Source organism: Oryctolagus cuniculus, unplaced genomic scaffold (assembly GCF_964237555.1).
Source record: "Oryctolagus cuniculus unplaced genomic scaffold, mOryCun1.1 SCAFFOLD_68, whole genome shotgun sequence".
Taxonomy (NCBI): Eukaryota; Metazoa; Chordata; class Mammalia; order Lagomorpha; family Leporidae; genus Oryctolagus; species Oryctolagus cuniculus.
This window is the reverse complement of record NW_027208392.1, coordinates 135,965-162,789: the sequence shown is the minus strand read 5'-3', so window position 1 is coordinate 162,789 and position 26,825 is coordinate 135,965.

Here is a 26,825-nt window from a genome sequence, read left to right as displayed (position 1 = left end):
TAGAGACTGTTGGCCAATATCCAGATGCAGAATTGCAAGAGTTGCACTAATGATGGGTGGAGGAGTTTAATACCCACAGATGCTTGCTGAGAGAGTGCTCAGATGTGAGGATGACTTTGGCTTTGTATCAGCAGGACAAGATATCTTGGGCCACTCTGTGCTGCTTACTGGTTTGAGTTGGGTGCAGCTATCCAGGAACCAAGTATCAAGTGAGCAGAGTACCAAAACTCTCTCATCTTCTATGGAAGTGTTAGAGCTGAGAGCTCTGAACTTCATGCTTTACCTATACCAAGCACAGATTCTTTATACCAGAGATCCTGGCAAGCCATAGTGTTGTATTGTTTTAGGCTCTGCCAAAAGAGCACTGTCATAGTCCTGTTGGTAAGGTATTAGGAAAATTTTCAAAGTTCTTTCAGAGTTTGGGTGTGTGTGGCATACACAAAAATCTAAATTTCCTTCTATTTCTATTATGTTTCCAATATAAATCAAAGAATTTTCATCCCATCTCCCAAGTCAGACTGTGTGACCCCAAGTGATGGAGAGAAAGAGTAGAAAAGAATATCCTGATATACATCTTACATTAGGAAGTGGCACCATTGAGTCAGTCTCAGGAGACAGAAAACAAAAGAATAGGATAGTATTATTGAGAAACAATGGGTGTTAAAGTTAAAAGGTACATGTTATGAGGCTTCAGAGAGGCAGGTAAGCAAAAATAGAGGAGCAATCAATGTGATGATTAGCATAAAGTGCACCTAGCATTTCAGTCACATAGAGTTGAAGCAGGGACTCAGAGAACTGTACAAAATAAAGCAGAATGCAAGGACTATAAATAGAATAAAAAGAAACAAGATGCCTAGAATTTCAACTTTTGGCTCACAGAGATAATTAAATTTAACTTATGATGATAATTTCTTTTGGAACAGCAGCATGAGTCACTCTGTGGCCTCACAAGAGTAGTCAGCTTTTTCCTCAAAAGCACTGGAGTTGTCCTTCAGAGCTGGACCAACGGTCATTTCAGAATAGTGGATGCAGGATGTTAATCCAGACACTTTTACTGCAGTGAGGATATATAAACTTGCTGTTTAGGGTCCCTCCTGGGTTTCTGATAGTGAATGAGAATGACTGGAAATGCTTTTAATTTAAACAAAGTCTCCAGGGTTAAATTTTGGAGTCCTCATGATTTGAGGCTGTTTCCCTGGTAATTATAGAAGAATCTGTTGAAATTGAGCCAAGACTGTCATTTACTTAACTAAATCAAAGACCTCTTTATCCCCAATCAGATCATAATAAGGAAAGGACATCCATACAGCACTTGGAAGGCTTAAATCTAATTTTGAGGGGGAGGGTGATTCTGATTCATATTAAAACTGTAGGCAATAAGGTGGTCTAGGGAAGGTGTGTTTCTTGGGATAACTTTCTTAGCGATCTCTTGAGGAAGTAGTCTTTTCTCCCATACCCTAAAGACTGAGATCTTCAGGCACAATGGAGATGGTATTGTATTTATAGTGCCATAGAAACCCTTTGAGTGACAGCTGACTTGAAAGAGAGACTATGGTAACTTTGCAGGCTTTCAGAAATGTCTTCAGAACTGAAGTTCTGAGAAGAGCTTCATTTGTGGCCATCTCAGTTCTGCAAAGAAATGTTTCTACCTAATTATTAAAGGCTTCTACCCAAACTAGGAGGTACTGAATACCTTTAACTTTTGACATGTATATGAGTTTAACTGCCTGACTTCCCCTGGGTAGCTTGCCCATCTTTAAAGGAAGTGGGAGTCCCTGGTTTACATGATTGTATTTTTTTAACTTTTATTTAATAAATATAAATTTCCAAAGTACAGCTTATGGATTACAATATCTTCCCACCCCATAACTTCCCTCCCACCCACAAGCCTCCCATCTCCCGCTCCCTCTCCCCTTCCATTCATATCAAGATTCATTTTCAATTCTCTTTATATACAGAAGATCAGTTTAGCATATTTTAAGTAAAGATTTCATCAGTTTGCACCCACACAGAAACATAAAGTGAAAAATACTGTTTGAGTACTAGTTATATCATTAAATCACAATGTACAGCACATTAAGGACAGAGATCCTACATGAGGAGTAAGTGCACAGTGACTCCTGTTGTTGCCTTAACAAATTGACACTCTTGTTTAAGGCGTCAGTAATCACTCTAGGCTCTTGTTATGAGCTGCCAAGGCTATGGAAGCCCCCTGAGTTCACTGACTCTGATCATATTTAGACAAGGTCATCGTCAAAGTGGAAGTTCTCTCCTCCCTTCAGAGAAAGGTACCTCCTTCTTTGATGACCTGTTCTTTCCACTGGGATCTCACTCGCAGAGATCTTTTGCCAGAGTGTCTTGGCTTTCCATGCCTGAAATACTCTCATGGGCTTTTCAGCCAGCTCCGAATGCCTTTAGGGCTGATTCTGAGGCCAGAGTGCTATTTAGGACATCTGCCATTCTATGAGTCTGCTGAGTATCTCACTTCCCATGTTGGATCACTCTCCCCTTTATTTATTCCATTGGTTAGTGTTAGCAGGTACTAGACTTGTTTATGTGCTCCCTTTGACTCTTAGTCCTTTCATTATGATCAATTGTGAACTGAAATTGATCACTTGGAATAGTGAGATGGCATTGGTACATGCCACCTTGATGGGATTGAATTGGAATCCCCTGGTATGTTTCTAACTCTACCATTTGAGGTAAGTCAGCTTGAGCATGTCCCGAATTGCACATCTCTTCCCTCTCTTATTCCCACTCTTATGTTTAACAGTGATCACTTTTCAGTTAAGTTGCAGCACTTAAGAATAATTGTGTATTGATTGCAGTATTCAGCCAAAAGTATTAAGTAGAACAAACAAAAAAAAATACTAAGAGGGATAACGTATTAAGTTGTTCATCAATAGTCAGGGCAAGGGCTGATCAAGTCACCGTTTCTCATAGTGTTTATTTCACTTTAACAGGTTTCCTTTTTTGGTGCTCAGTTTGTTGTCACCGATCAGGGAGAACATATGATATTTGTCCCTTTGGGACTGGCTTATTTCACTCAGCATAATATTCTCCAAATTCCTAACAGGGATCACTTTACAGTTAAAATTTAAAAACCTAAGAATAATTGTGTGTTTGTTCTACATGATTGTTTTAAGACAAAGTTCACCAACCCCCAAAATATTCTTAATTGACTCTTGACTGTCACTTCCAGTAAATAAATGGTGAGGTGTCTGTAGAGTTTTATCTCTCCCCAGGTGGAAGGCCTAATGAAGTGTTTGAAGGAGTCTCTCCCCAGGTGGAAGGCCTAATGAAGTGTTTGAAGGAGCTTCCACTGGCTTGGGGCTAGCAGAAGAATTTTATCTTCCTTAGATTCAAGTTATCTGGAGGCTGGATAATATAACCTCAGAAAAGTGTCCATTCAGGCTCTTCAGGTGAATATTGGGGTTTGATCTCTTGTGGGGGTTCTCCCCAAAGTAAAGAAGCTTCCAAAGCCTCAAGTGATGGGGTCCTTTTAGTTGCTAATTGAGTTGCTAGGTTTTTTTTAAGGATTTATTTATTTACTTGAAAGTCAGAGTTACACAGAGAGAGAAGGAGAGGGGGAGAAGAGAGAGGTCTTCCATCCAATGGTTCACTCCCCAATTGGCTGCAATGGCCAGGGCTGCATCAATCTGAGGCCAGGAGCTTCTTCCAGGTCTCCCATGCAAGTGCAGGGGCCCAAGCACTTGGGTCATCTTCTACTGCTTTCCCAGGCCATAGCAGAGAGTTGAATTGGAAGTAGAGCAGCCAGACCTTGAACTGATGCCCATATGGGATGCTGGCACTGCAGGCGGCGGCTTTACCCACTATGCCACAGCACCAGCCCCATGACAGTATTTCTTTATCAGAGCCTAAAGGCAGAGAATGTCAGTAAGGCTCAGCACATGGGCATATTATTTTCCATGAGTGTGGCATGCTTCACACTCCTGCCTGTATGTAATGCAAGATGTCATTCAGTGTCCCTCATGAATGTTACCTGTCATGGTGAAAATGCATTAATGTTGAACGGAAATATTCCACTGATGATTCAGAATTCTAGGTAGCAAATGTATTCTTGTGTGAATGTGATCAAATTGCCTGACTTTTGTGAACTCTCTGATAAGGTCTTTTGGCATCATCTTGGTGGTGTTTCATTTTTTACTTCAATCAAGTTGTGAATCATTTCTATTAACTTTTTTTAAGATTTATTTATTTATTTGAAAGAGTTACACAGAGAGAGGAGAGGCAGAGAGAGAGAGGTCTTCCATGAGATAGTTCACTCCCCAATTGGCTGCAATGGCCAGAGCTGCACCAATCCAAAGCCAGGAGCCCGGAGCTTCTTCCAGGCCTCCCATGTGGGGGCAGAGGCCCAAGGACTTGGGCCATCTTCTACTGCTTTCCCAGGCCATAGCAGAAAGCTGGATTGGAAGAGGAGCAGCCGGGTCTTGAACCAGTGCTCATATGGGATGCCAGCACTTCAAGCCAGGGCTTTAACCTGCTGCACCACAGCATTGGTCCCCTTATTAACTCTTCATATATTAAAGATAATAACCTTTTGTGTGCCACATTTGAAATATCTTTTTCCTAGCTTGTTTGTCTTTTGAATACTTAAAAAAATGGTTGTTTTGGAATTTTAATTTCATCTGGGGGCCGGCTTTTTGCCTGGTGTTCTGACACCAGAGTCCTACAGTGGAGTACCTGGGTTCAATTCCTGGCTCTAGCTCCTAACTCCAGCTTCCTGCAGATACAGATCCTGGGAGCAGCAGTGATGGCTCAAGTCAATGGTTTTCTGCTACCCATCTGGGAGACCTGGTTGAATTCCTGGATACTAGGAATTTGGGAGAGTTGAGCCAATGAATGAGAGCACACTCGCTTTCCTTCTCTCTCTCCTCTTCTGTCTCTCAAATAAATAAATTAGTTATAAATATTCATTCAGTACAATATACTGATATTTTTATGATTTATTTCAGAGCTTTATAAAAACAGTAACATTGTTATTTTTCTGAATGCAGAGAGAATAGAAAGAATCACACAGTGGTTCTCCACCCATGTAACTTTAACTAACAACAAGAAGGTGGTATCTGTGTGTAGATAGCAAATGTAGTAGTAAAATTGCCTCCAACTCTTTTTCTCTTCTGTGAGATATTCTTTCTGATTTCTCCCAGAGAAAGCACAAGCTGTATTTGCAAATAGTTTCACCTGTCCTGCACCTTGCATTTAATCATTAAAAACACATTTGGAAGATACTACTTCCTTATGGACAGTGTACACCTGCTGTGTACATATGCCATAATTGTCTACCACTGTATGCGTTGGTTTTTTTTTTTTATTTTCTAGATCTATTTATTTATTTGAAAGTAAGAGTTACACAGAGAGAAGAGAGGGGGGGTCTTCCATCTGCTGGTTCACTCCCCAATTGGCCACAATGGCTGGAGCTGCACCGATCCGAAGCCAGGAGCCTGGAGCTTCTTCTCGGTCTCCCATATGGGTGCAGGGGCCCAAGGAGTTGGGCTGTCTTCCACTGCTTTCCCAGGCCATAGCAGAGAGCTGGATTGGAAGTGGAGCATCCAGGTCTCGAACCAGCACCCATATAAGATGCCAATGCTTCAGGCCAGGATGTTAACCCATTACACCACAGCATAGTCCCCTGGATATGTTTTATAGCTACACATGCACAGACAGACCTTCAGTCTTTTCCAGGTGGTTCTATAGATTTTAAGCTAAGTTTTCCACCTCCAGAGGTTTAAGAAGTACACTTTTTTTTTTCCTTTCAGGGTGCAAAATCCCTCTTTGTGCCCAGGACACTTTTTTTTTTTTTGACGGGCAGAGTTAGCGAGAGAGAGACAGAGAGAAAGGTCTTCCTTCCATTAGTTCACCCCCCTAATGGTCACTACAGCTGGCGTACTGTGCCAATCCAAAGCCAGGAGCCAGGTGCTTCCTTCTGGTCTCTCATGTGGGTGCAGGGCCCAAACACTTAGGCCATCCTCCACTGCCCTCCCAGGCCACAGCAGAGAGCTGAACTGGAAGAGGAGCAACTAGGACAGAACCGGCGCCCCTACTGGGACTAGAACCCGGGGTGCCAGCAGGTGGAGGATTAGCCTAGTGAGCCATGGTGTCAGCCCCAGGACACTCTTGAGATGTAATTAGCAGAAGACAAATGTCTGCATCATAATGGTGGGACATAAAAAGGGCTTGGGAATTGTGAAGACTTAACTTTGTGTTTTAAAACAAGAGTGATTTTTAAAATTGTCTTTTGGGAAACATGTTGAAATACCATCGCTTCCTCATAATTGCACATTTCACAGCTTAATTCATCCAACATCCTGCAAGGCAATGTTTAATCATAACAAGAATCACAAATCTTACAGACAGGTAAAAGCACCTCAGATCAAAATGAGACTGGCAGTGAAGATAGTGCCATGTCATGGAAGAAATTCATGGAGAATAATCGATGATAAACTATATCTCACAACCCCAGCTGCCCTCCAGATGGGCATCTGCCAATATCAGTGTGACAGTTTCCATTTCTGTCCTGTAATGAAGCCCTTGGCCTCCACTCTTTGGTGTTTCTTGGACCTAAGCTTGGCCGGTTTGCTCAGGAGCTGTGTCCCTTGGATATTTTGTCCCCAGAGTGAGGGTTAAAAATTTAAGCCATTACCCACACTGTTTGGTTTTCTCTGTGCTTAATGAATAAAGAATGGGTCTAACCCAGCATACTAAAATGTGTTTGACCTGGAAAAACTGTAAACAATGAAATCTGCTACAATTGCCCTGTGTTCAAAACATTTGGATAGAAGCTAAAACAGTCAGTAGTCAGGTTCTTGACAGAATAGATTTTTCACAGGGCTCCCTGAAGTGTGTGGTCTTTATTTTTTTACAGTTTTATATTATTCATTTGAAAGGCACAATAACAGAGAGATGGGGAGAGACAGAGCAAAAGAGGTCTTCCATCCACTGGTTCACTTCCCAAATGACTGCAACAGCCAGGACTGAGCCAGCTGAAGCCAGGAGCCCTGAATTCCCGTGTGGGTGCAGGGGCCCAAGTACTTGGGCCATCATTCACTGCTTTCCCAGGCATGTTAGCAGGGAGCTAGATGAGAAGGCAGTAAACCTGAGCTCCGATAGGCGATGCTGGCATTGCAAGTGGCAGCTTTATCTGACATGCCACAACACTCATCTCAGTGTTTGGTCTTTAAAATTCTTTATTTCATACTAAATACTCAAATCAATGCAGACAAATGCAGGTCACATTTTCACTGAACATGTTATTTTCTTTTTTTAAGATTTATTTATTTTATTTGAAAGGCAGAGTTACAGAGAACAGAGGCAGAGCAAGAGAGACAGAGAGAAGTTTTCCATTGCTGGTTCACTCCCCAAATGGCTGCAATGGCTGGAGCTTTGCCGATCTGAAACCAGGAGCCAGGAGCTTCTTCTGGGTTTCCCATGGGATTGCAGGGGCCCAAGGACTTGGGCCATCTTGTACTGCTTTCCCAAGCCATAGCAGAAAGCTGAGCAGCTGGGACTCAAATTGGTGCCCATATGGGATGCCGGCACTGCAGGTGGCAGCTTTACTCAATATGCCACAGTGCCAGTCCCTGAACATGTTATTAAAACATAAACTTGTTAGGGCTCTTTGGACTCCTGTCCTCCATGCTGTAGCACAGCGTGGCTCAGGTGCCTTTGGTTCAGGAAGATGGTTCCTCATGAATTGATTGCATGGGATGAACTGAAAATAGAAATGTGCATTTTTTCAAAACAACGTTGTGATGACCCAAATGGCTCACTGGGCTTCTGAGAGCCAGGCTGTTTTGTGCCCAGGGTACAGTCACAAGATATGGGCTACAGAGCCCTTAAAGGGTGTACCTGTCCCTGGATGCTGACACTGCTCATCCCCCGATGGCTCGTGAGTGGCACAGCCCTGGTCATGCCTCTCTCATACCCCCAGGATGCTGCCTCTGTAGGACTGAGCAGGTGCTGTTTGGAATTTCTCTGTCTTACTAAGACTCTGTGACTGTGCTCATCCAGCTTTTCCCCCTGCCCAGGGAAAACACTCGTGGGTACACCGCCTGCTTTCCCCTGGGGACTACATCTCTTTTCTCCTTGTAAGGCAAGGGGAAAGTCCTCTGTGGAATGTGCCTTCTGGCTGTGGGGCCAGGCCTCACTTCAATCAGGCAAAGCTTATCAGTAGCCAGGCTGCCCCTCCCAGCCTCTCCTGGAAAACCAAGGATCCCCGCTTTGCGTTAGTGGGTACAGTCTGGAAAGCTTACGCAAATAGCCGGGGTGATTGTGTGTTGGTCATTGGCAGGGCCGTTCAGATTCACCTGCTTCCAGGAATCCATAAACGGCCGCATATCTGGCCCCAGATGTTCCAAGGAAGGAGGCCACACCTTGGAATCCTCTGCCATCCCTTTTTAAGGTCCGTAAGTCTTGTGATTTATTGGGCCAACTGTGGTGTGAGGTACATTTATTCAGGGGGGCATCTCCACTGGGATCACAAACCACTGTAACCCATGAGGTGGAATCAGGCAATAGAATGGCATGCATTGTTGTCTACTGGAGAAGAATCCTGATTCTGCAGCTGCAGACAGATATTTGCTTTTGAGGAAGCTGGTGGCTTTGTTCCCGTTGGCAGGAGCACATGCTGTCCTGCCTTCTGAGCATGCAGAAGCATGGCTGCACAGATTGTCCTGGAACACCTGGAATCTGGATGCCTGCTGCAACTCGAAGCTGGATAACCCGTGGCTTCATCCTCTGGCTTCTGCCTCCCCTCTGCTGACTAAGCTCATTTCTATTATGGGATCTGCCTTCACCCATGCAGGCTGGAGGGTGCTGCAGACATGTGTCCCTGTAGCTGCAGCCAGGAGTGAATATTCCTCATGTGTTCTTGCTGTGAGCCACCTATCATCAGAGAAAGAGGCCTCACATCCTTTATCTCTGGATGAGGTGAGAAGCAGTGGCTTGGGACTAAGGAGGCTGGGACTTCTGGGAAGCCACTTAGCCTCTCTGAGCCTGAGTTACCTCCTCTGTCTATGAGGAACAAGAATTCTAACAGCTCCTGAGTATTTGCTCCCACAGTCACAGTGTCCTTAAATGAATTAACAGATATCATGTGCCCAGAACAGGCTCCCCCGTGGCATCAGGACTCTGTAAATGTTAGCCCCAGGGCAGGTATCTGTCCTAGCAACAAAAGACACCAAAAAAGATGCCTGCTTCTGTATTGGAGTCCTGGGTTCTAGTCCCACCCCAAGCTTCTGACTCCTGGTTCCTGCTAACGCAGACCTGGGAAGCAAGGATAATGGCTCAAGGGATTGGGAGTTTCCAGCTCCTGGATTTGGCCCAGCCCAAAGCAGGCATTGAGGAATGAACCCACAGATGGGAGCTGTCTCTGTCCCTCAAATAAATAAATACATGCATACATAAAAATGTTAGTTCTGAATGCCATTGTCCCTGGCACAGGAGGGCTCAGAGTGCACCTTGGCTGGGTGCACAGAGAACCCAGGCTACCCTGTAGCAACTACTGTCTCTACCATCAGCCTCTACTGCTTCTCAGGAAGATAACAGCTTTCCACCTGTCACACAGTGCCATTATGTAAATGAAAAAAATGGGACAATGTGTGGGAAATGTATGTGGTTGTTTTCACTCGGCAGAAGTGGACTACACATTTTCCCTGGGGTCTGCAGGGGCTAGGTGCTGGGCAGGTCACGGTGTCAGAGGGAAATGAGGCCTGATCCCAAGCTGCTGCAGTCCAGAGAGGCTGAGTGAGCCATGAACCTACAACCATGGTGCTGTGTTGCAAGTACCGAGAGGACTAGGTCTCAGGACCAGGAGTCTGCCAAGGACATGTTTCTTGAACTGGGAAGGTGAGGTTGAATGGTTAGGTGTGTTATGGGTGTAAGTATCTTAATTTTTATTCCAAGTTCTTGTGCCCCTCCCCAAATAAGAATTTAAAGCAGAGGCATAAGTACAGTGCACAAGTGAGAGCAGAATTTATTTTTTATTATTATTTATTTACTTGAAAGAGTTACACAGAGAGAGAAATAGAGACAGAGAGAGAGAGAGAGAGAGAGAGAGAGAGAGAGGTCTTCCATCCACTGGTTCACTCCCCAATTGACCGCAATGGCCGGAGCTGCGCCGAACTGAAGCCAGGAGCCAGGAGCTTCTTCTAGGTCTCCCACATGGGTGCAGGAGCCCAAGGACTGGATGGGAAGTGGAACAGCTGGATGGGAAATGGAGCATCTGGGTCTTGAACCAGCACCCAAATGGGATGCTGGCACTGCAGGCAGAGGCTTTACCTGCTATACCACAGCACCAGCCCTGAGAGCAGAATTTATTTACAAGAGTGAGCAATCAGGTGAGACTGTGGACCACCCGTACAGAGAGGTGCCCATCATGTGAGTGCCAGAGCATTGCCTATGGGGAGGGAGAGTGGGAGGAGACCAGGGAAGGGCCCATAACTGTGGGAGAAAAGGGGCTGCTCCCACATGACCCATCCTTTCATGAGTTCCGGGGTGGTACCCTACTTGACTATTCAGATGGGTGGGGTTTAGTGCATGTGGGGCTTTCTGGGGGTTATGGGTGTCTCCTTGTGGCACTTAACTTCCATGTGGCCATCATCACATTCTTCCTTTCTAGCCCCAGATGAGACACAGGTCACCATGGGAAAGTGGGCATACCAATTGACAGGTAAGGAGGTGGAGTTCCAGTGTAGGGCTATGCAGAAATTTTGAGAAAATATTCCAGCTTAGGGATGCCTTCCGCATCAGGTGAAAGGGTCCAGAGGAGGTGATGCTTTGAGGTCTTTGTGCAAAACGCCAGTGTAAGGCGCAGAAGGTGTGAGGATTGTACCAAGTGCTTGGAGCCCAGCTATTCACTTCTCAATGCACGTTCCAGGTTAAAAATAGGTGTTTTTGTTTGTTTTTGTTTGTTTGTTTGTTTTTGGCATAGCTACCTGATCAGCTAAAATTTTTTTTCACCAGAAGAGAGCTCTCGGTAGCTCAGTGTAAAGCTAAAATAAAGGCTGAGGAATTTTTCTTTGTTCCTGAGGAGGAGAGGGAAAACACTGCACAGTGAACCAGGGAGGGGGGAGGGGTCAGGTTTGTAATTTGTAAGAACACTCAGGGTGGCAGCATGGAGGACGGTTGTGCATGGAGTAAGACTGCAGACTGGGGGACCACTGGGAGGCCATTCAGCCAATAATAAATGGTGCAACTCCCAGGCAGGACCCTGGGGACAGAGAAAACCACAATGTCATGGAGGTGGAGTCCCAGGCTCTTGTCCTCCTAGCTCTGAGATCTCCCAGGGAAGGAATCTATCTCTCCAAGCCTCAGTTACCTTGTGGGTCAGATCCAAAACATGACCCTTCATTTGAGAGTATGGTTCACCACAGACTGGGGTGTTTTAAAATAAAAGCAGGAGTGATTGAATACAATGGAATGCAACATAACTGGTACGCGCTGCTGGCTGGCCTTATTGGCTTATTCAGGATATTGGCTCACCCTCCCATGCTGTATACCAAGTGAATTCTAGAAGGTTTATAGTCTTAACATTTGTAACTGTTGCTATTTGCAAAAGAATGGAGTCCCTCATTTCTTAAATTTGGAAGAGTCAGGTAGAGATGAGAGACTTCATAAACACCTCGTAACCTTTTGCCACTTGAAAATATTGAAAGGATAAATGATGCTGATGGAACTTGCTTTGCATTACAAATTATGCATGTGACATGCCCTGGAGTTCTTTATGGCTGTGCATAATGAATCATCTTTTGTTCTATCTTATTTTGGTGGTGGTGCTTGTCAAAGAAGAGGTCAAAGCAGATGCATTCAATTCAAGGAATCTGTTTGGTAGAGATGATTGGGTTTTGCCATCCTATTCTGTGTGTTGCTTTTGTCTGCGCTTTGTTTCTTCATTATCAAATTTGGGGGGAGAAGTCCCCAGTGGCGTTCACAGCTGCGGGTTGGGCTGATGACAGCGCACAGACTGGACTCACCTCCTCTTGGTCCATTGCACCTGCAAAGCAGCTCTCCGCCTGGCCTCTTCCCCCTCTTCTATTTTTTAAAATTCTGCAAGGCAGTGGACCCCTGTGAAGATCTTGATACTTTATGTAAAAGAAATGAGCTCTTAACTACTTTCTTACCTAATAATAAATAAAACAATTTGGAGTACATGATTGGAAGTATGCCCATGATTGAGTCTCCCATGAATTTTCTCTGGACTCCAAATATAATTAGGGAAGGCTAAAAAAGTAGGAAGCACAGCAGAGAATTATTTTGAGGTTTTTCTATCTCTCTTTCTCCCACTCCCCTACCATTGATTTTTCAGCATCTGAGCGAGAGATCAAAGGTACTGTTTAAGTTTCACACATGAAGTATTTGATGTCTGTAAGTGGAAGCCAATTGTAACCACCCACCTCAGTCTTTCATAACTTCTTTCTATAGTGAAAACTGTGGAAGTATGAAGGAGGAGCCTCCCAGACACAGGTGTCATGCCTGGCTCACCAGTAATGAACTAGAAAGGGTATGGGGCAGGCATCATGGTGCAGCAGCTTGTGCTTCTGCTTGGGATGCCCTCTTCCATATCAGAGTGCCAGTTTGAGTCCTGGCTGCTCTGCTTCCAATCCAGATTTCTGCCAACACATCCTGGGAGGCAGCAAGTGACAGATCCAGTGACACCAGAAGAAATTCCACCTCCTGGCTTTGGCCTGGTACAGCCTGGCTATTGCAGTTATTTGGCAAATGAACCAATGAATGGGAATTATATATATCTGTCTGTCTGTCTCTCTCTGCCTTTCAAGTAGATGAAAATAAATATTCTTTTTTAAAAAATAGAAACTTACATTTTATTTATTTGAAAGAATTATGGAGAGAGAGGGAGGGACACACACACACAGAGATTCAGGACATGAACATCTTAATTGCTAGGACAAGCATCTTTCCTAACAAGCTTTTTTCTTAACAGCCAGATACTGGAAAGAACTTGTCTAGTGAATGGGTAAGTGATTTGTGGTATACTACCTTCCAGTAGAAAGACATGAATGACTGATAAGCAACATGGATGAGCCTCAGAAGCATTCTGGTACATGAAAGAAGTGAGACATAGTAGACCATGTACTGAAAGAACCCCTATGAAATTCTGCACAAGGCAGAACCTCTATACCTCATACTATGAAAAAAAATTTCTGCACCAACATAAACTCTTCCTGCAATTTTCCTGCAAGCTCTTTTGGAAACACCCAGATATCCATACATAACCAGGTGTGCATATGAACTAGAAAAGAATCGTAAATGGTAACAAAGCCAGTTTGCCTGAAAATAAGAGTGGTCAGCCCAGTGCCTCACCTCTCTTAACCTCTTCAGGAGAGGGTTTGCCTTTATTTAGCGGGTGACCTGGTGCTGAGTATTCCTTTGTTACTGAGGGAATCCCTGAACCATTTGTCCTCAGTGAGACAGCCTGGCTGTCTTCTTGGCCTTTCATTTGGAGTGGGGAAAACTCTGGGAAAGTGGCTTTCACTTCATCCCCAAAGCCCCGGTGTGCTGTGTGTCAAATGAAGAGCATGGAAGCCTGGACTGCTATCAAGAGCACACAACACAGCTGTGTCTCTGGGCTGATGGCCTTGGTCCATGTTTTCTTAGATCCCTGCTGGAAACTGTCCTGGGGAAGATGGACACCAAGAGGATGCAGGCGTTCAGTTTCCTAAGTATGGCATGTTTCCTCCTTTCCTGTTTCCAGTGCTTAAGGACAGGCATCTGAGAAGGCAGGTGGTGGTTATTATTTTTATGTGGACTGAACTCAGCACCTAGTGAGCTGAGCCAAGCTGAGACTGTTGACACATAGTGCGTGGTCTGTTGTGGTTGGACATCTGCCATGGAGCAGAGTGTACCCAGGAAGCAGTGTTGTGAAAGTGGGATGGGTTTCCATGTGTTCCATGCTCAGCCATGGATTCTCAGGCCTGTGTGTGAGTCCCTCAGAGAGCACCTTCACTCTTGGTTGAGGGCCCACAGCTCAGGGAGGGAGCAGGCATACCCAATTTCATGTCTTCCCTAGTTGTTTTGTGGCTCTTTGGGACAATGGAACCAAATATAGGCTATGCTGCCAGACAAATGTGGCTTCAAATCCAAGATCCTCCTCCTGTTGTGTGTGCTCCTGGCCAAATTCTTTGAGCTCTTTGAGCTGCTACTTTCCTTGTCTGAAAAATAGAATTAATATCAGCTGTAACCTTAACATTTAAAAATGTAAGCAGTACTATTTAAAAATATTTTAGAAGTTATCATATAATAAAATTGATTCTTTGGTGTACAATTCCACAAGTTTCAACTCATTTATAGATTTATTTCCCTGTAATGAGGGCATAGAATATTCTATTACTCCAGAAAATCCCCATCCTTCTGTCCTTCTATGATCACTGTCTTGCCCATCATAAAGACTTATTTTTAAGAATGGTCTTGGGGTCCAAACCACTCTTAACATATTTCATGTTATCATCAATTTAGGAAATCTTTATCAAATAAAAAAAATTCCTTTGCAGCTGGAATGAAATGTGCTTTGAGAAGTATTAAAGAAATCCAGCTTGTGTTCCTGGATAGCTTTTTTGTCTCATCAGTATTTTCACTTTCCTTGTCTTTATTACATCTGATTTGGAAGGTTTTGTTTGTTTTTATACCGCTGTATGCAGGTGTAAATGACATACAGCAAACAGCACATGTTTCAAATGATCAATCTGATAAGTTTGGGCATAGGTAATTATCCATGAGATCATCACCACAATCAAGATAATGAAGGTATCCACTTCCTGAAAGACAAACATTTTTATTATTGTTGTAATCCTAACATTGCATAATTACTGTAAGTGGGATGGACATAGGCTGTGGTTCTAGGTCCTAATAAAATAATTCATTCACTCAATATTGAACCCTTCTTAGCTGTCAAAACTGGACAGACCATTCAATAAAATTTGTAAATATTTAATACAATGATAAATTTTAAATTTAAAGTCTTCTTTCACATTATAAAATTTTCAGAGGGTAATAAAAGGAAGTATGAAAAAAAATTTGATATTTTTAGATTTAGTTGACATGGAGACATCTGAGAATGTTTCTCTAGCTATAGAGTAGACTATGTAACAGCATAGTCAGGGCAGCTGTATGACCTAGTGGTTAAGAGACCAGTTAAGACATCTGCATCCCATATCAGAGTACCTGGCTTCCATGTCTACCTCTGGCTCCGGACTCCAGCTTCCTGCTAACACAGACCTGGGAGGCTGTGGTGGTGGCTCATGTAATTGGGCACCTGCCACCGATGTGGGAAAGCTGGATTCAGTTCCCAGCTCCCAGCCTCTGCCTTGGCCTAGCCACAGCCAAAGAGGGCATTAGGGGAGGACACCAGTGGATAGGAGCTGTCATTTTCTCTTTCTCTTGATACTGTCAAATATATATTTTTAAGACTTATTTATTTATTTGAAAGGTAGAGTCAGAGAGAAAGAGAGAGAGAGAGAGAGAGAGAGAGAGATCACCCACTTGCTGGCTCATTCCCCAGATGGCTGCAGTGGCCAGAGCTTGGCCAATCTGAAGCCAGGAACCAGGAACTTCCTCTGGGTCTCCCACATAGGTGCAGAGGCCCAAGAAGCACTTGGGCCATCCTCTACTGCTCTCCCACGCCATAGCAGAGAACTGGATTGGAAGTGGAGCAACCGGCACTCAAACCGATGCCAGCAGTGTAGGCAATGGCTTTACCTGCTACACCACAGCGCCAACCCCTGCTGTCAAATATTTTTAAGAAAAGCAAAATCTACGTCATAAAGCCATTATCAGATTAAATAAGATAATGTGTGTAAGGTACATCATACAATGCTTGCACATAGTTTTTCTGTTCCCTTAATCCCTTCTTGCCCCTTCCCCGCACTGCCCAATTTGTGGTCAGGTAATTTGATAGATGACTGTTGCTCTGGGATAGGTCAGGAGCTTTGGTCTTGGAGGCAAGGAGACGGCCTCCTCAGTTTATGCCTCTTAGTGTATTAGTGTATTTTGTTTGGTGCCTCTCTTTTGAGTCACCTTGCTTTTTGTCATCTCTTTAGGCAATGGTTTATCAGAAATTGGTGCTGGTTTATTACTGGTGGCGACGCATGGGTATCAGCAAGTACAGCAGTCAACAGGTGGAACTTACCCAACGGTAAAGGAAAACTTGCTTTGGGCACTTAAAAATTAACTTATCCAAGTTATCTTTTGTTAGGTAAACCCATAGTTGAAAGAGAGTTCTGTATCTCTTCAGTTTATAAATCAAAAGACTGACATTGAACTTTCTGATTAGAAATACTATTTAAATTTATTTCACTTGGCAGTTGTCTTACTTTTTAAAATTTTATATAAAATTTGATATATACTACTTAACCTTACTTATATACATATACTCATCCATGTTTTTAATTATATGCTAGCAAATGTTATTAAATGTAGTCAAGGGACTGTACCTTTTGTGGGATGAATGAGAGGAAAAAGAAGGTATGTAAGCCCAGAAGATTCACAGATTTGTTTCAAGCCCAAAGAAAATTAATGTATTTGACTTGGAAGATAGCTTATTATAGAAAAAGGATAGTAAATTTGAAGCAACTTCTGCTTTGGTTAACCAGTGGAGGTTGGACTGACTGTTTTTGCGGAGGAGCGGCACCGGCGAGCTCTCAGACCGACTCTCCCAGGGGGGCCGGTGTCCTTCTCCCGCGAGCCCTCGGAGGAGCGGAGGAGCGACAGGTCTTGCTGCCTTTTGCCATTTCTAGGACACCTGGAGCTCAGTGCCATTCCCTGGAGAAAGCTGATCCCCTGGGGAATGCAGGGGCACCTGGAAATCCTGGAGATAGGGATGGGAGCTGAGAATCAAATCTGGCAGGAGCCAGGAATCTCTGGTCCTGGGAGTCCAGCACCAGCCTCTCTGCAGGGCCGTGCTGCTGTGTGCTCCCCATTCTGGTTCCTTAGGGCCTCGCCTCTAGCTTGCTCACCTGTTCTCTGACCCATTTTCTTTCCTTAAACTTCAGAATTATTTGCTTCCCACCCACTTTTTTTTTTAAGATTGATTTATTTGGGGCCCATTGTGCCATAGTGGGTATGACTGCCACCTGCAACATCAGTGACCCATCTGCTCCACTTCCAATTCAGCTCCCTGCTGGTGGCCTGGGAAGGGTGGTGTGGGGCCCTGCTACCCACGTGGGAGACCTGGGTGAGGTTGCTGGCTGTTGAAGCCATCTAGGGAGTGAACCAATGAATGGAAGCTCTTTCTCTCTTTCTGTCTCTCCCTCTCTCTCTGTAACTCTGACTTTCAAATATGAATAGATCTTTTTTAAAAAATAAAGATTTGTTTGACAAGGAGAGTTAACAGAGAGGATGTCAGGGAGAGAGGGAGAGATCAATCATCCATCCGCTGATTGATTCCCCAAATGTCTACAACCCCCAGCCAAAGTCAGGAGCCCAGAACACAGAACTCGGAATTCCATATGGGTCTCCCACGTTGGGGGCAGGAGACCAGGACCTTGGGCATTGTCTGCTACCTTTCCAGATGCATTAGCAGGGAGCTTAAATCAGCACTCCCATGTGGGACAGAGTCAGTAGTGGCAGCTTAACCCACTGCACCACAGTGCCAGCCCCACCTCCCTCTGCCTCGATGCCTTGCCTGTCTCTGCTTCTCCCTCTTGGCTGCACATGGCTTCATCTTCTGGGAGGGACATGCATCTATTTACCTGGTGAGATCTGAGAGCAAGACCCGGGTTACACAAGGGACCTTGTGAGTAGCAGCAAGCATCTCATTCTGCTTGTGATGGAGCAGAAAGGGATGCCTGTGTGAGTCCCGTTGCTCTTCCAAGCATCACTCCAACACTGCATCTGAGCCAGGGCCAAAGGAACCCCCAATGGTGTGCAGGGAGTGTTCCAGTTAAAGGGAGGCTGAATTTTTCCTGGTGCCAGCAAGGGCCCCCTTTCCTTGGCTGGAGTAGGAAATGGCTCCAGGAGCTCCCATATTTCTTTTTTTTTTTAACTTTTATTTAGTAAATATAAATTTCCAAAGTACAGTTTATGGATTAAAATGGCTTTTCCCCCCATAACTTCCCCCTCACCCACAACCCTCCCATATCCCGCTCCCTCTCCCATTCCATTCACATCAAGATTTGTTTTCAATTATCTTTATAAACAGAAGATCAATTTAGTATATATTAAGTAAAAATTTCATCAGTTTGCACCCACGCAGAACATAAAGTGTAAAATACTGTTTCAGTACTAGTTATAGCATTAATTCACATTGAACAACACATTAAGGACAGAGATCCTACATGAGGAGTAAGTGCATGGTGACTCCTGTTGTTGACTTAACAAATTGACACTCTTGTTTAAGGCGTCAGTAATCTCCCTAGGGCTTGTCATGAATTGCCAAGGCTATGGAAGCCTTTTGAGTTCACCAACTTCGATCTTATTTCGACAAGGTCATAGTTCTCTTCTCCCTTCAGAGAAAGGTACCTCCTTTGATGGCCCATTCTTTCCACTGGGATCTCACTCGCGGAGATCTTTCATTTAGGTATTTTTTTGTTTTTGTTTTTGTTTTTTTACCAAAGTGCCTTGGCTTTCCATACCTAAAATACTCTCATGGGCTCTTCAGCCAGATCCAAATGATTAAGGGCTGATTCTGAGGCCAGAGTGCTGTTTAGGACCTCTGCCATTCTATGAGTCTGCTGTGTATCCCACTTCCCATGTTGGATCATTCTCTCCCTTTTTAATTCTATCAGTTAGTATTAGCAGACACTAGTCTTGTTTATGTGATCCTTTGACTTTTAGACCTATCATTATGATCAATTGTGACCTGAAATTGATTACTTGGACTAGTGAGATGGCATTGGTACATGCAACCTTGATGGGATTGAATTGGAATCCCCTGGCACATTTCTAACTCCACCATTTTGAGCTCCCACATTTCTAACAGATGCTCAGCTGTCTGAAGCCAAGCAATGGGAGGTTGGCCTCTGGCCACCCTGCTCCCTCTGCATGCTGAGCCGAGAAGTTGGCTTTATCTGGGAGGTAGACCAGTTCCCTCTCACAGAGGCAGGCCGAGAGCCTGGCTGGGAAGGGAGGCCTGGTCAGTCCCGTGTCAGAGTTGAGAGCAGCCCAGAAATAAATATTGATGTCCACTCAAAGACACGGAGCCTGGGCTCCTGAGGGGACCCTTGGCTGTGTGAGGAGGGAAGAGGACATGTACAAGGATGCATGGGTTTCAAATGTATTTTGCACCAAAATAAACTTACCTTTTCATACCATTTCCCAGAGCCTTTTGTAAGCACCCTCCTATTTCTAAGGTAAAGGAAGACTCGCCTCTTTTTCTACCATTTACCTTTGTTTCCTTGGCTCAGGGGAAATCCACAGGGATAGGGACAAGACACCAGCCTGTGCTGAGAATGCAGCTTGGTTCTGGGCCACCAGGAGATGGGGGCCTTTGCTGGAGAGGTGGCTCCTTTTCTTGGCCCTGACAGTCCTCTGTGCTAGATTGGAGGCTGAGCATGGCGCTGTGGGCCCCACTGGTGTTTCACAGATGACACTGTCCCTGGCGCCCGTGTGTCCAGGGATGAGGAGGGGAGAGCTAGGGAGGTGGTGGGAGGGTGGCCAGGGAGAATCTAGGACATGTTCATGGGGTAGACGATTCTACCTCATGCTAAACTTTCAAGGTGTTTAACTTGAGAAGCCTGGAAAATTTGGGAGAAAACACATTTTTAACAGTGTTTTAGGAGGAACAGACCATAGGGAGAAACCAGTTCTGCCTCTTGCTTTTGTTGTGGAAACACTGAGGGCTGGCGCTGTGGCTCAGTAGGCTAATCCTCCACCTTGTGGCACCGGCACACTGGGTTCTAGTCCCGGTCAGGGCTCTGGATTCTGTCCCAGTTGCCCGTCTTCCAGGCCAGCTCTCTGCTGTGGCCCAGGAGTGCAGTGGAGGATGGCCCAAGTGCTTGGGCCCTGCACCCCATGGGAGACCAGGAGAAGCACCTGGCTCCTGCCATCAGATCAGCACGGTGCCGGCTGCAGCGGCCTTTGGAGGGTGGAAACACTGAGGTGCGGGGTTAGGGGAGCACATAGAGGGAGTCAGTGCAGTGTCAGGATCAGAACCCAGAGCCCACGACCTCACTCCTTTCTTTCTGGGTGAGCAGAAATGCTGCCTGTTCACCCATTTCTTTGCAGTGCATTTCTATCTATGGAGAGACAAACATTATTCATCTTAAAGCATGGTTTCAAAAGCTATTTTGATGGCAGATTTTAAAGCCCCATAATAACTTATAAATAATACTGTAGTTAATGAAAGGAATTGATGTTTTCTGTAAAAGCTGTTTATATTTTCAGGGACAAACAGAATTCTTCCATCTGCTGGTTCACTCCCTGAATGCCCACAGCACCCAGGACTAGGCTAGGCTAAAGCTGGGAACCAGGAATTTAATGTCGCCCACATGGTTGGCAGGGGTTCAAGTACTTGTGCCATCACCTGCTGCCTCCCAGGGTGCAGATTAGCAGGAAGCTGAATCAGAACTAGGCCACTCTGATATGGGGATGCAGGTGCCCCAAGCAACAACTTAATTGCTGTGCCATACACTTGCCCCCTAAAATCCACTGATTAATTAGTATGTTGTAGTCTGAGCTCTAAGCTAATTTCAGTGAAAAGCAGTGTTGTGGCAAAGGGAGAATGATCCCCGGTAACCAAGTGTAGGCTTTCCTTGTGTGATTATGGCTCAAAACTGCTCTGTGTCTGTCTGTCTGTCCCTCCACCCCTGGCTTGTCTCTGTGTCCTCCATTACATGGCTCATGTCTGTCTCCACTGGCCCCAGCCCTGTGTACTGGCACCTCCTGTCCTGCCTGTTATTCCAGTTGCCAGTTACCCTGTCCTCATCTCTGTTGCCCTGTTGTATGTCTCTTGGCCCCTGTCCCAGCTCTGTCTCCCTGACTTGGTCCCCTGCCCACATCCCAGACCCTGCCTGGTTCTGTCCTTGTGCCTCAGGCTGTCTCATCTCTCCTTGAGGTCTTCCTCCATTTCTTTTCTCCCTGAGACCAGCTTCCTCTGTGGCTTGCACATAATCCACATGACTGCTCCAGCCTCCCTCTGCTCCAGTCTCACCCACAGACCGTTCTGTCCCACCCTAATTTCAGGTGTCCCAGGGAGCCAGCTGACCTGCCTACTGCAGCCTTGCTCAGCACAGTGTGTGCTGCTGCCACTGAGGAGCTGGCTGCCTGTAGCCAGGTGGATTGTCCTGCTCTCGATGTAGGGCCAGAGACACAGGTGCCTGGTGCAGAAAGCTTGGGCATATGCGTTCTGTCCACCCTGTGAGATGTGCAGAGCTGTCAGAGCCATTTGCCCAGGAACCCACTGCTGAACGTGGCAGATTTCAGAGCCAATCTCTGCAAGGTGCTGTACCTGCTACGAGGCTTTTCTGGAGTTCATCAGTGGTATCATGATTACAATAACCCCCTTATCCTCCAGTGATATGACCCCAGGCCCCCAGCCGATGCTTGAAGCTGCAGCTGGAAAAGAACTCTGGAAGTACTATGCTGTTTTCTCCTGGAGGCCCCGCAGTGGGGCCACATGGTAGCAGAGTTAGTTTGTCCTTCTGTTCACATCCCCTGCCTCCTTGGCATCATTCCCCTTGTGCTTCTGCTTCATGGTTAGGTGAGATAAGGGTTACTTGAACACAAGCACTGCCATCCTGGGACAGTTGTTCCAGCACATGGTGAACAGGAGGGGAGTATATATAGTGTGGATATGCTGGACAAGAGGGTGAGTCATGCAGTTGGAGGGCAGAAGCCATAAGTCAGAATGTTCCCATGCTTAGAACCCCAACTGTCTTCTGTGCATGTGTTGAAAGTGACTGTTTAGGCACTTGGTCTGATACCAGTGTTGTTAAAACCCTGTGTAGTATCCGCTAACATCTTCACATGCGTGGGGCAGAGGAGGATTGCTTTGATTCTGGTCAGGTTCCTAGAGAAACACTGGAAGAAGATTTAAACATTGTTGGCTAGTTTGTGGAACTTTTCAAAGCCTCCCTCCATCCTAAAAATGTAAAGCTGTGGCATAAAACACATTTTGATTAAGCACTGGTGTTTGACTTGTATGTTCATAACCACTGGCAATAGTCAAGATCTTGTAGGGTTGATGGTTGGCTGACCCAGTTAGGGTGTCTGGGTTCAGTTCCTGGCTGCTGCTACTGACTCCAGCTTCCTGCTAATGCAAACCCTGGGAGCCAACAGTGATGGCACCACATGATTGGGCTCTTGCTACTCACGTGGAGGCATGGATTGATTGAGTTCCCAGCTCTGTATCGGCCCTAGTTCTATTTTTGTTCTCTCTCTCATTCTCAAAAAAATCTCATTTATTAAAAAGAAGAATGGCTGTGTGCAGACATGAGAATTATGAGGGAGGAAGATGGGCCTTCTGCACTGTTCTCCTTGCCTAACAATGATTGTAAGAGCAGTAGTCCCCTCACCCCCAGTTTCCCTACCCCCAGTTTAAATATGCTGCAATCAAGCATGGTCCGAAAATACTAAATGGAAAACTCGAAACAACTCATAGGTTTTTAAATAATGTTTTTTCCAGTATATTGTTGTGGGGAGCAACCCGGACTAGACTAAGTTACTGGAATTAAGACTTATTCTATGCATCTGCTCTCCCACAATATGGCGCTGAGAAGGGAGAAACAGCTTCTACGCAGCTGCCTCCAGTTCAACCAATAAACAGCAGGACCTGCTCCTGATTGGAGGAGAGCAGCGTACTCGGCGTGTGGGTAGCAGAGTTGAGATTGGTGGAAAAGGACTATAAAGGAGGAGAGAGACAACATGCACCAGGAACACCTGAGGAACACCAGTGCAGCCCCCGAGAGAGCCGGCCGGTGGTGTGCCACTCCCCCGCAGAAGTGGGGAATGTGGCAGGGGGAACTGCCCTTCCACAGAGGTGGAAGGGACGGTAGCCAACCCGGGAAGAACCAGCAGCAAACTCGGGGAGGGCCGAGCAGACAAAAGAACAGCGCAGGGTCCTGTGTCGTTCCTCCACGAAGATGGGGAGCGACATAATGGTGCCGTGACTCGGATAGGAAGCCTAGGCAGGGTTTAGTGTCATTCCTCCGTGAAGAGGGGGAGCGACATAATGGTGCCGTGACTCGGATAGGAAACTTAGGAGGGAAGAAACGGGAAGAAGTGGGAAAATACCGGAGAGAGAGACTAGCAAAGAGCCTAGGGAAAAGCCGGACGGAAAAGGTGCCGGAAGAAGCTATTGAAAGCCTAGGCAAAGACTCAGATACGGACTACGGGGGGAAGCTGGGAGAAATCTCTAAGGTCAAAAGCGAAAGTGAAAGCTAGAACAAACAGACTCAGATATGGACTGTGGGGAGAAGCCAGGAGAAATGAGGGAGGAATATTGTTGGAAGAAAACTTAGGGAAACATACCAGGTAGAGAAAAATGTTAGGGAAATTGAAGCCGCGAGTGCAGGCTGAAGCGGAGACGTAAGCTATCCTGGGATTCTTCAAGTCAGCCCGGGGAGCAAAAGGTGATAATCTGGAACCAGAGGCAGAGACGTGGGCCGCCAGGTTGGAATCCGTCAGATTAGCCCGGGGAGCAAAGGACGGGAAGCCAAGCCGAAGGGCGCAGACGTGAGCTGGGTTGAATTCGCCAGGTTAGCCCAGGGAACTTAGACTGAATACCAGTGGCAGAAACGTGAGCTATGCTGTGTGACTCGTGGAAGCCGCCATGTGCAGAGAGAGCACGGGGCGTGAATAGATAGGGAACGTGGGGCTAGTGCGAGGCCGTGGTGCGGGCGCGGAGACCGCGGAGTGCGCGCGTGAAGCCAGGAAGCCACGCAGATGAGAGAAGCGCAGGCTGAAGCGGCTCAGAGCCGGGAAGCCGCAGAGAAGCAGCCTCGGGGCGGGCGCCGGGAAGCCGCAGGGATAAGAGAAACAGAAGTTTGGAAGTAAAATGAGAGAAACAGGAATGCTGGTAGATAGAAGTAAAATAGGAGAGATAGGAATGCCCAGAGATAGAGAAATAGGGAAAAATAAGGCCTCCCCTCAACATGGCAATGAGAGAGCTTGGATTCGGTCTGCCTGATTAGGGAGGTGGTGAGCACCTGCGGGCGGCTAGCAGCTTATGTGCCGCAGGTCACCGAAGACAGGCACATTATCAACATCAATAAGTCTCCCCACAATACGGCAATGAGAAGGCTTGGATTCGGTTTGCCCGATTGGTAGGGCTTGTAAGCACCTGCAGGCAGTTCTAGCAGAGCAGAGCATGCGCTGCAGGGCACCGAACACAGGCACGCATCAGCGCCTAAAAATCTCCTCACAACATGGCGAAGAGAGGACCCGGATTCGGTTTGCCTGATTGATAAGGCTTGTAAGCACCTGTGGGCAACTCTAGCAAGCAGAGCAGAGTGTGTGCCATGGGGCACCGAAGACAGGAGCGTATCAACGCCAAAAAATAAAAAGAAAGGGGGATCTGTGGGGAGCAACCCGGACTAGACTAAGTTACTCGAATTAAGACTTATTCTATGCATCTGCTCTCCCACAATATGGTGCTGAGAAGGGAGAAACAGCTTCTACGCAGCTGCCTCCAGTTCAACCAATAAACAGCAGGACCTGCTCCTGATTGGAGGAGAGCAGCGTACTCGGCGTGTGGGTAGCAGAGTTGAGATTGGTGGAAAAGGACTATAAAGGAGGAGAGAGACAACATGCACCAGGAACACCTGAGGAACACCTGTGCAGCCCCCGAGAGAGCCGGCCGGTGGTGTGCCGCTCCCCCACGGAAGTGGGGAATGTGGCAGGGGGAACCGCCCTTCCACGGAGGTGGAAGGGACGGTAGCCAACCCGGGAAGAACCAGCAGCAAACTCGGGGAGGGCTGAGCAGACAAAAGAACAGCGCAGGGTCCTGTGACGTTCCTCCACGAAGACGGGGAGCAACAATTGTTATATATGTCATCATCAGCTAATGTTCATCTCTTAACTGTGCTTAATTCATAAATTAAGCTTTCTCATGGATAATGTGTTATTAGAAAAGCAAAATCAAGGTACCTCTAAAAGTTCATGGAGAGATGGAATTAAAAGAGTTTATTTTGCTTCAAAATACTCAGAGAAAATCATGCATGATTTCAGAAGAATTTTGTACCAGCAAAAGCGCGTTTTTGAATTTCATTTTCCCCTGAACTCTTTGAAGGGCTCCCTTGTAAACAGAATTGAGTGCTGTCTAGCTATAGGCAGCCAAGGACCCAGCCTCTGTGGATAAGAGGGCCAGGGACTCACTTGCATTCTGAACAAATCACTGTGATGAAATCTAAGAACTGGGAAATGCAGAATGGAAACTGGCTTAGTTGTGTGCAAACTTCTATTTCCACCCCCTCCTCCTTACTGAAATTCTTTGACCTCCTGCCACTGAGGGCCTTAGCATGACTTCTGCTAATCCCCCAGCAGCTGCTCCCTGTCACCCCCAAGGCCTGCAGGCCAGGCAGGACGAATGTGTTTGTCACTGAGCGCCAGATGCCTTCCCCACGCTGACTCACACACTCTGTCCCCTTGGCTGGCTTGTGACGGCAGAGGGGCAGGAGGACCCGAGAACTGCCAGCTTTTACCTGCTGGACAGCCTTGCTCAGCCACCTGTGCTAACGTTCCTTAATCAAATTTGAGAGTTGTTAAAAGCATCCGGTGACATCTCCTTTTCGATTGTTCCATTCCTTGCTGCACCCGGCCCGGCAGCCTCAGCCTGGAGTTGCACTTCATGCTTGGCCCAGAGCCCATGTGTCACAGAGCAGCTGGTAGGGGCTGGCCTTGGGGACACCCTTGGCATCATCCTGCCCCTGCCTGTGAGATGCTCCCTGCAGAAGCCAGCCCCAAGTGGCAGGGCCTGGGACCACAGGGTTGGGACAGAGACCTGTAGACCCCTGGCTGAGGTAGACACAAGTGGATTGTTCATGGAAGGAGGGATCCCATTGAAAAAAATAATGTGTGACAGGAGTGCATTTTGCAGCATTGTTTGTGCAGGGGTAGGAAAGAGAAAGACATGGAGATTAGATGAATAAGGAAATTGGGGACAAATACGCATGGACTTTGGAGAGTTTGTGGGAAAGCAGAATGAAAAGTCATTTTAGTAGGAAAAAAAGACTGAAATGCATGCAGAGTTTCTTCCTAAGGCATTTTCTACAAACATTTTGAAGACCCCCTCATATCATTCTCACCCTCACTTGACCATCAGATGACATAACTGTCAGATGAAGAAGAGAGTGCAGCAGCTGGGGTGATGGTATGATTCTGTTTGGAAAACATCAGACACTCTCGCTGTGTTCCTGGGCTTTTGGAGAAAGAGAAGGAAAGGCTGACTGCCAGCCACCAGGCACTTAGGGGTGTGTGGGGGGTGGGGAGTGGTTGTATGCTTTTCTGTATACATCTTTATATTCACTGACTTATTAAGATAACCGTTGTGACTTCTGTAATTCAATAAAAGTGAAGGCAGTAGCAGTACTGGTTAAGACTCCAGTTAGGAAGCTCAGCTGCCCTGTGAGAGTGGTTTGAGTCCTGCCAGAGTGCTCAGGCATTTATTCCACTCTCAGAAAGGCACAAGTCTGGGGCATCTGTCGTGGAGGAGCAGGTTAAGCCACCAGCTGTGCTGGCTTCCCATGTGGGCACCAGTTCAAGTCGTGGCAGCTCCAGTTCTGATCCAGTTCCCTGTTAATGCACCTGAGAGAGCAACAGAAGGTGGCCCAAGCTCCTGGACCCCTGCCACCCTTGTGGAAAACCTGGGAGAAGTTCCTGGCTCCTGATTTTGGCCTTGCCAGTACTGGCATTGTGGG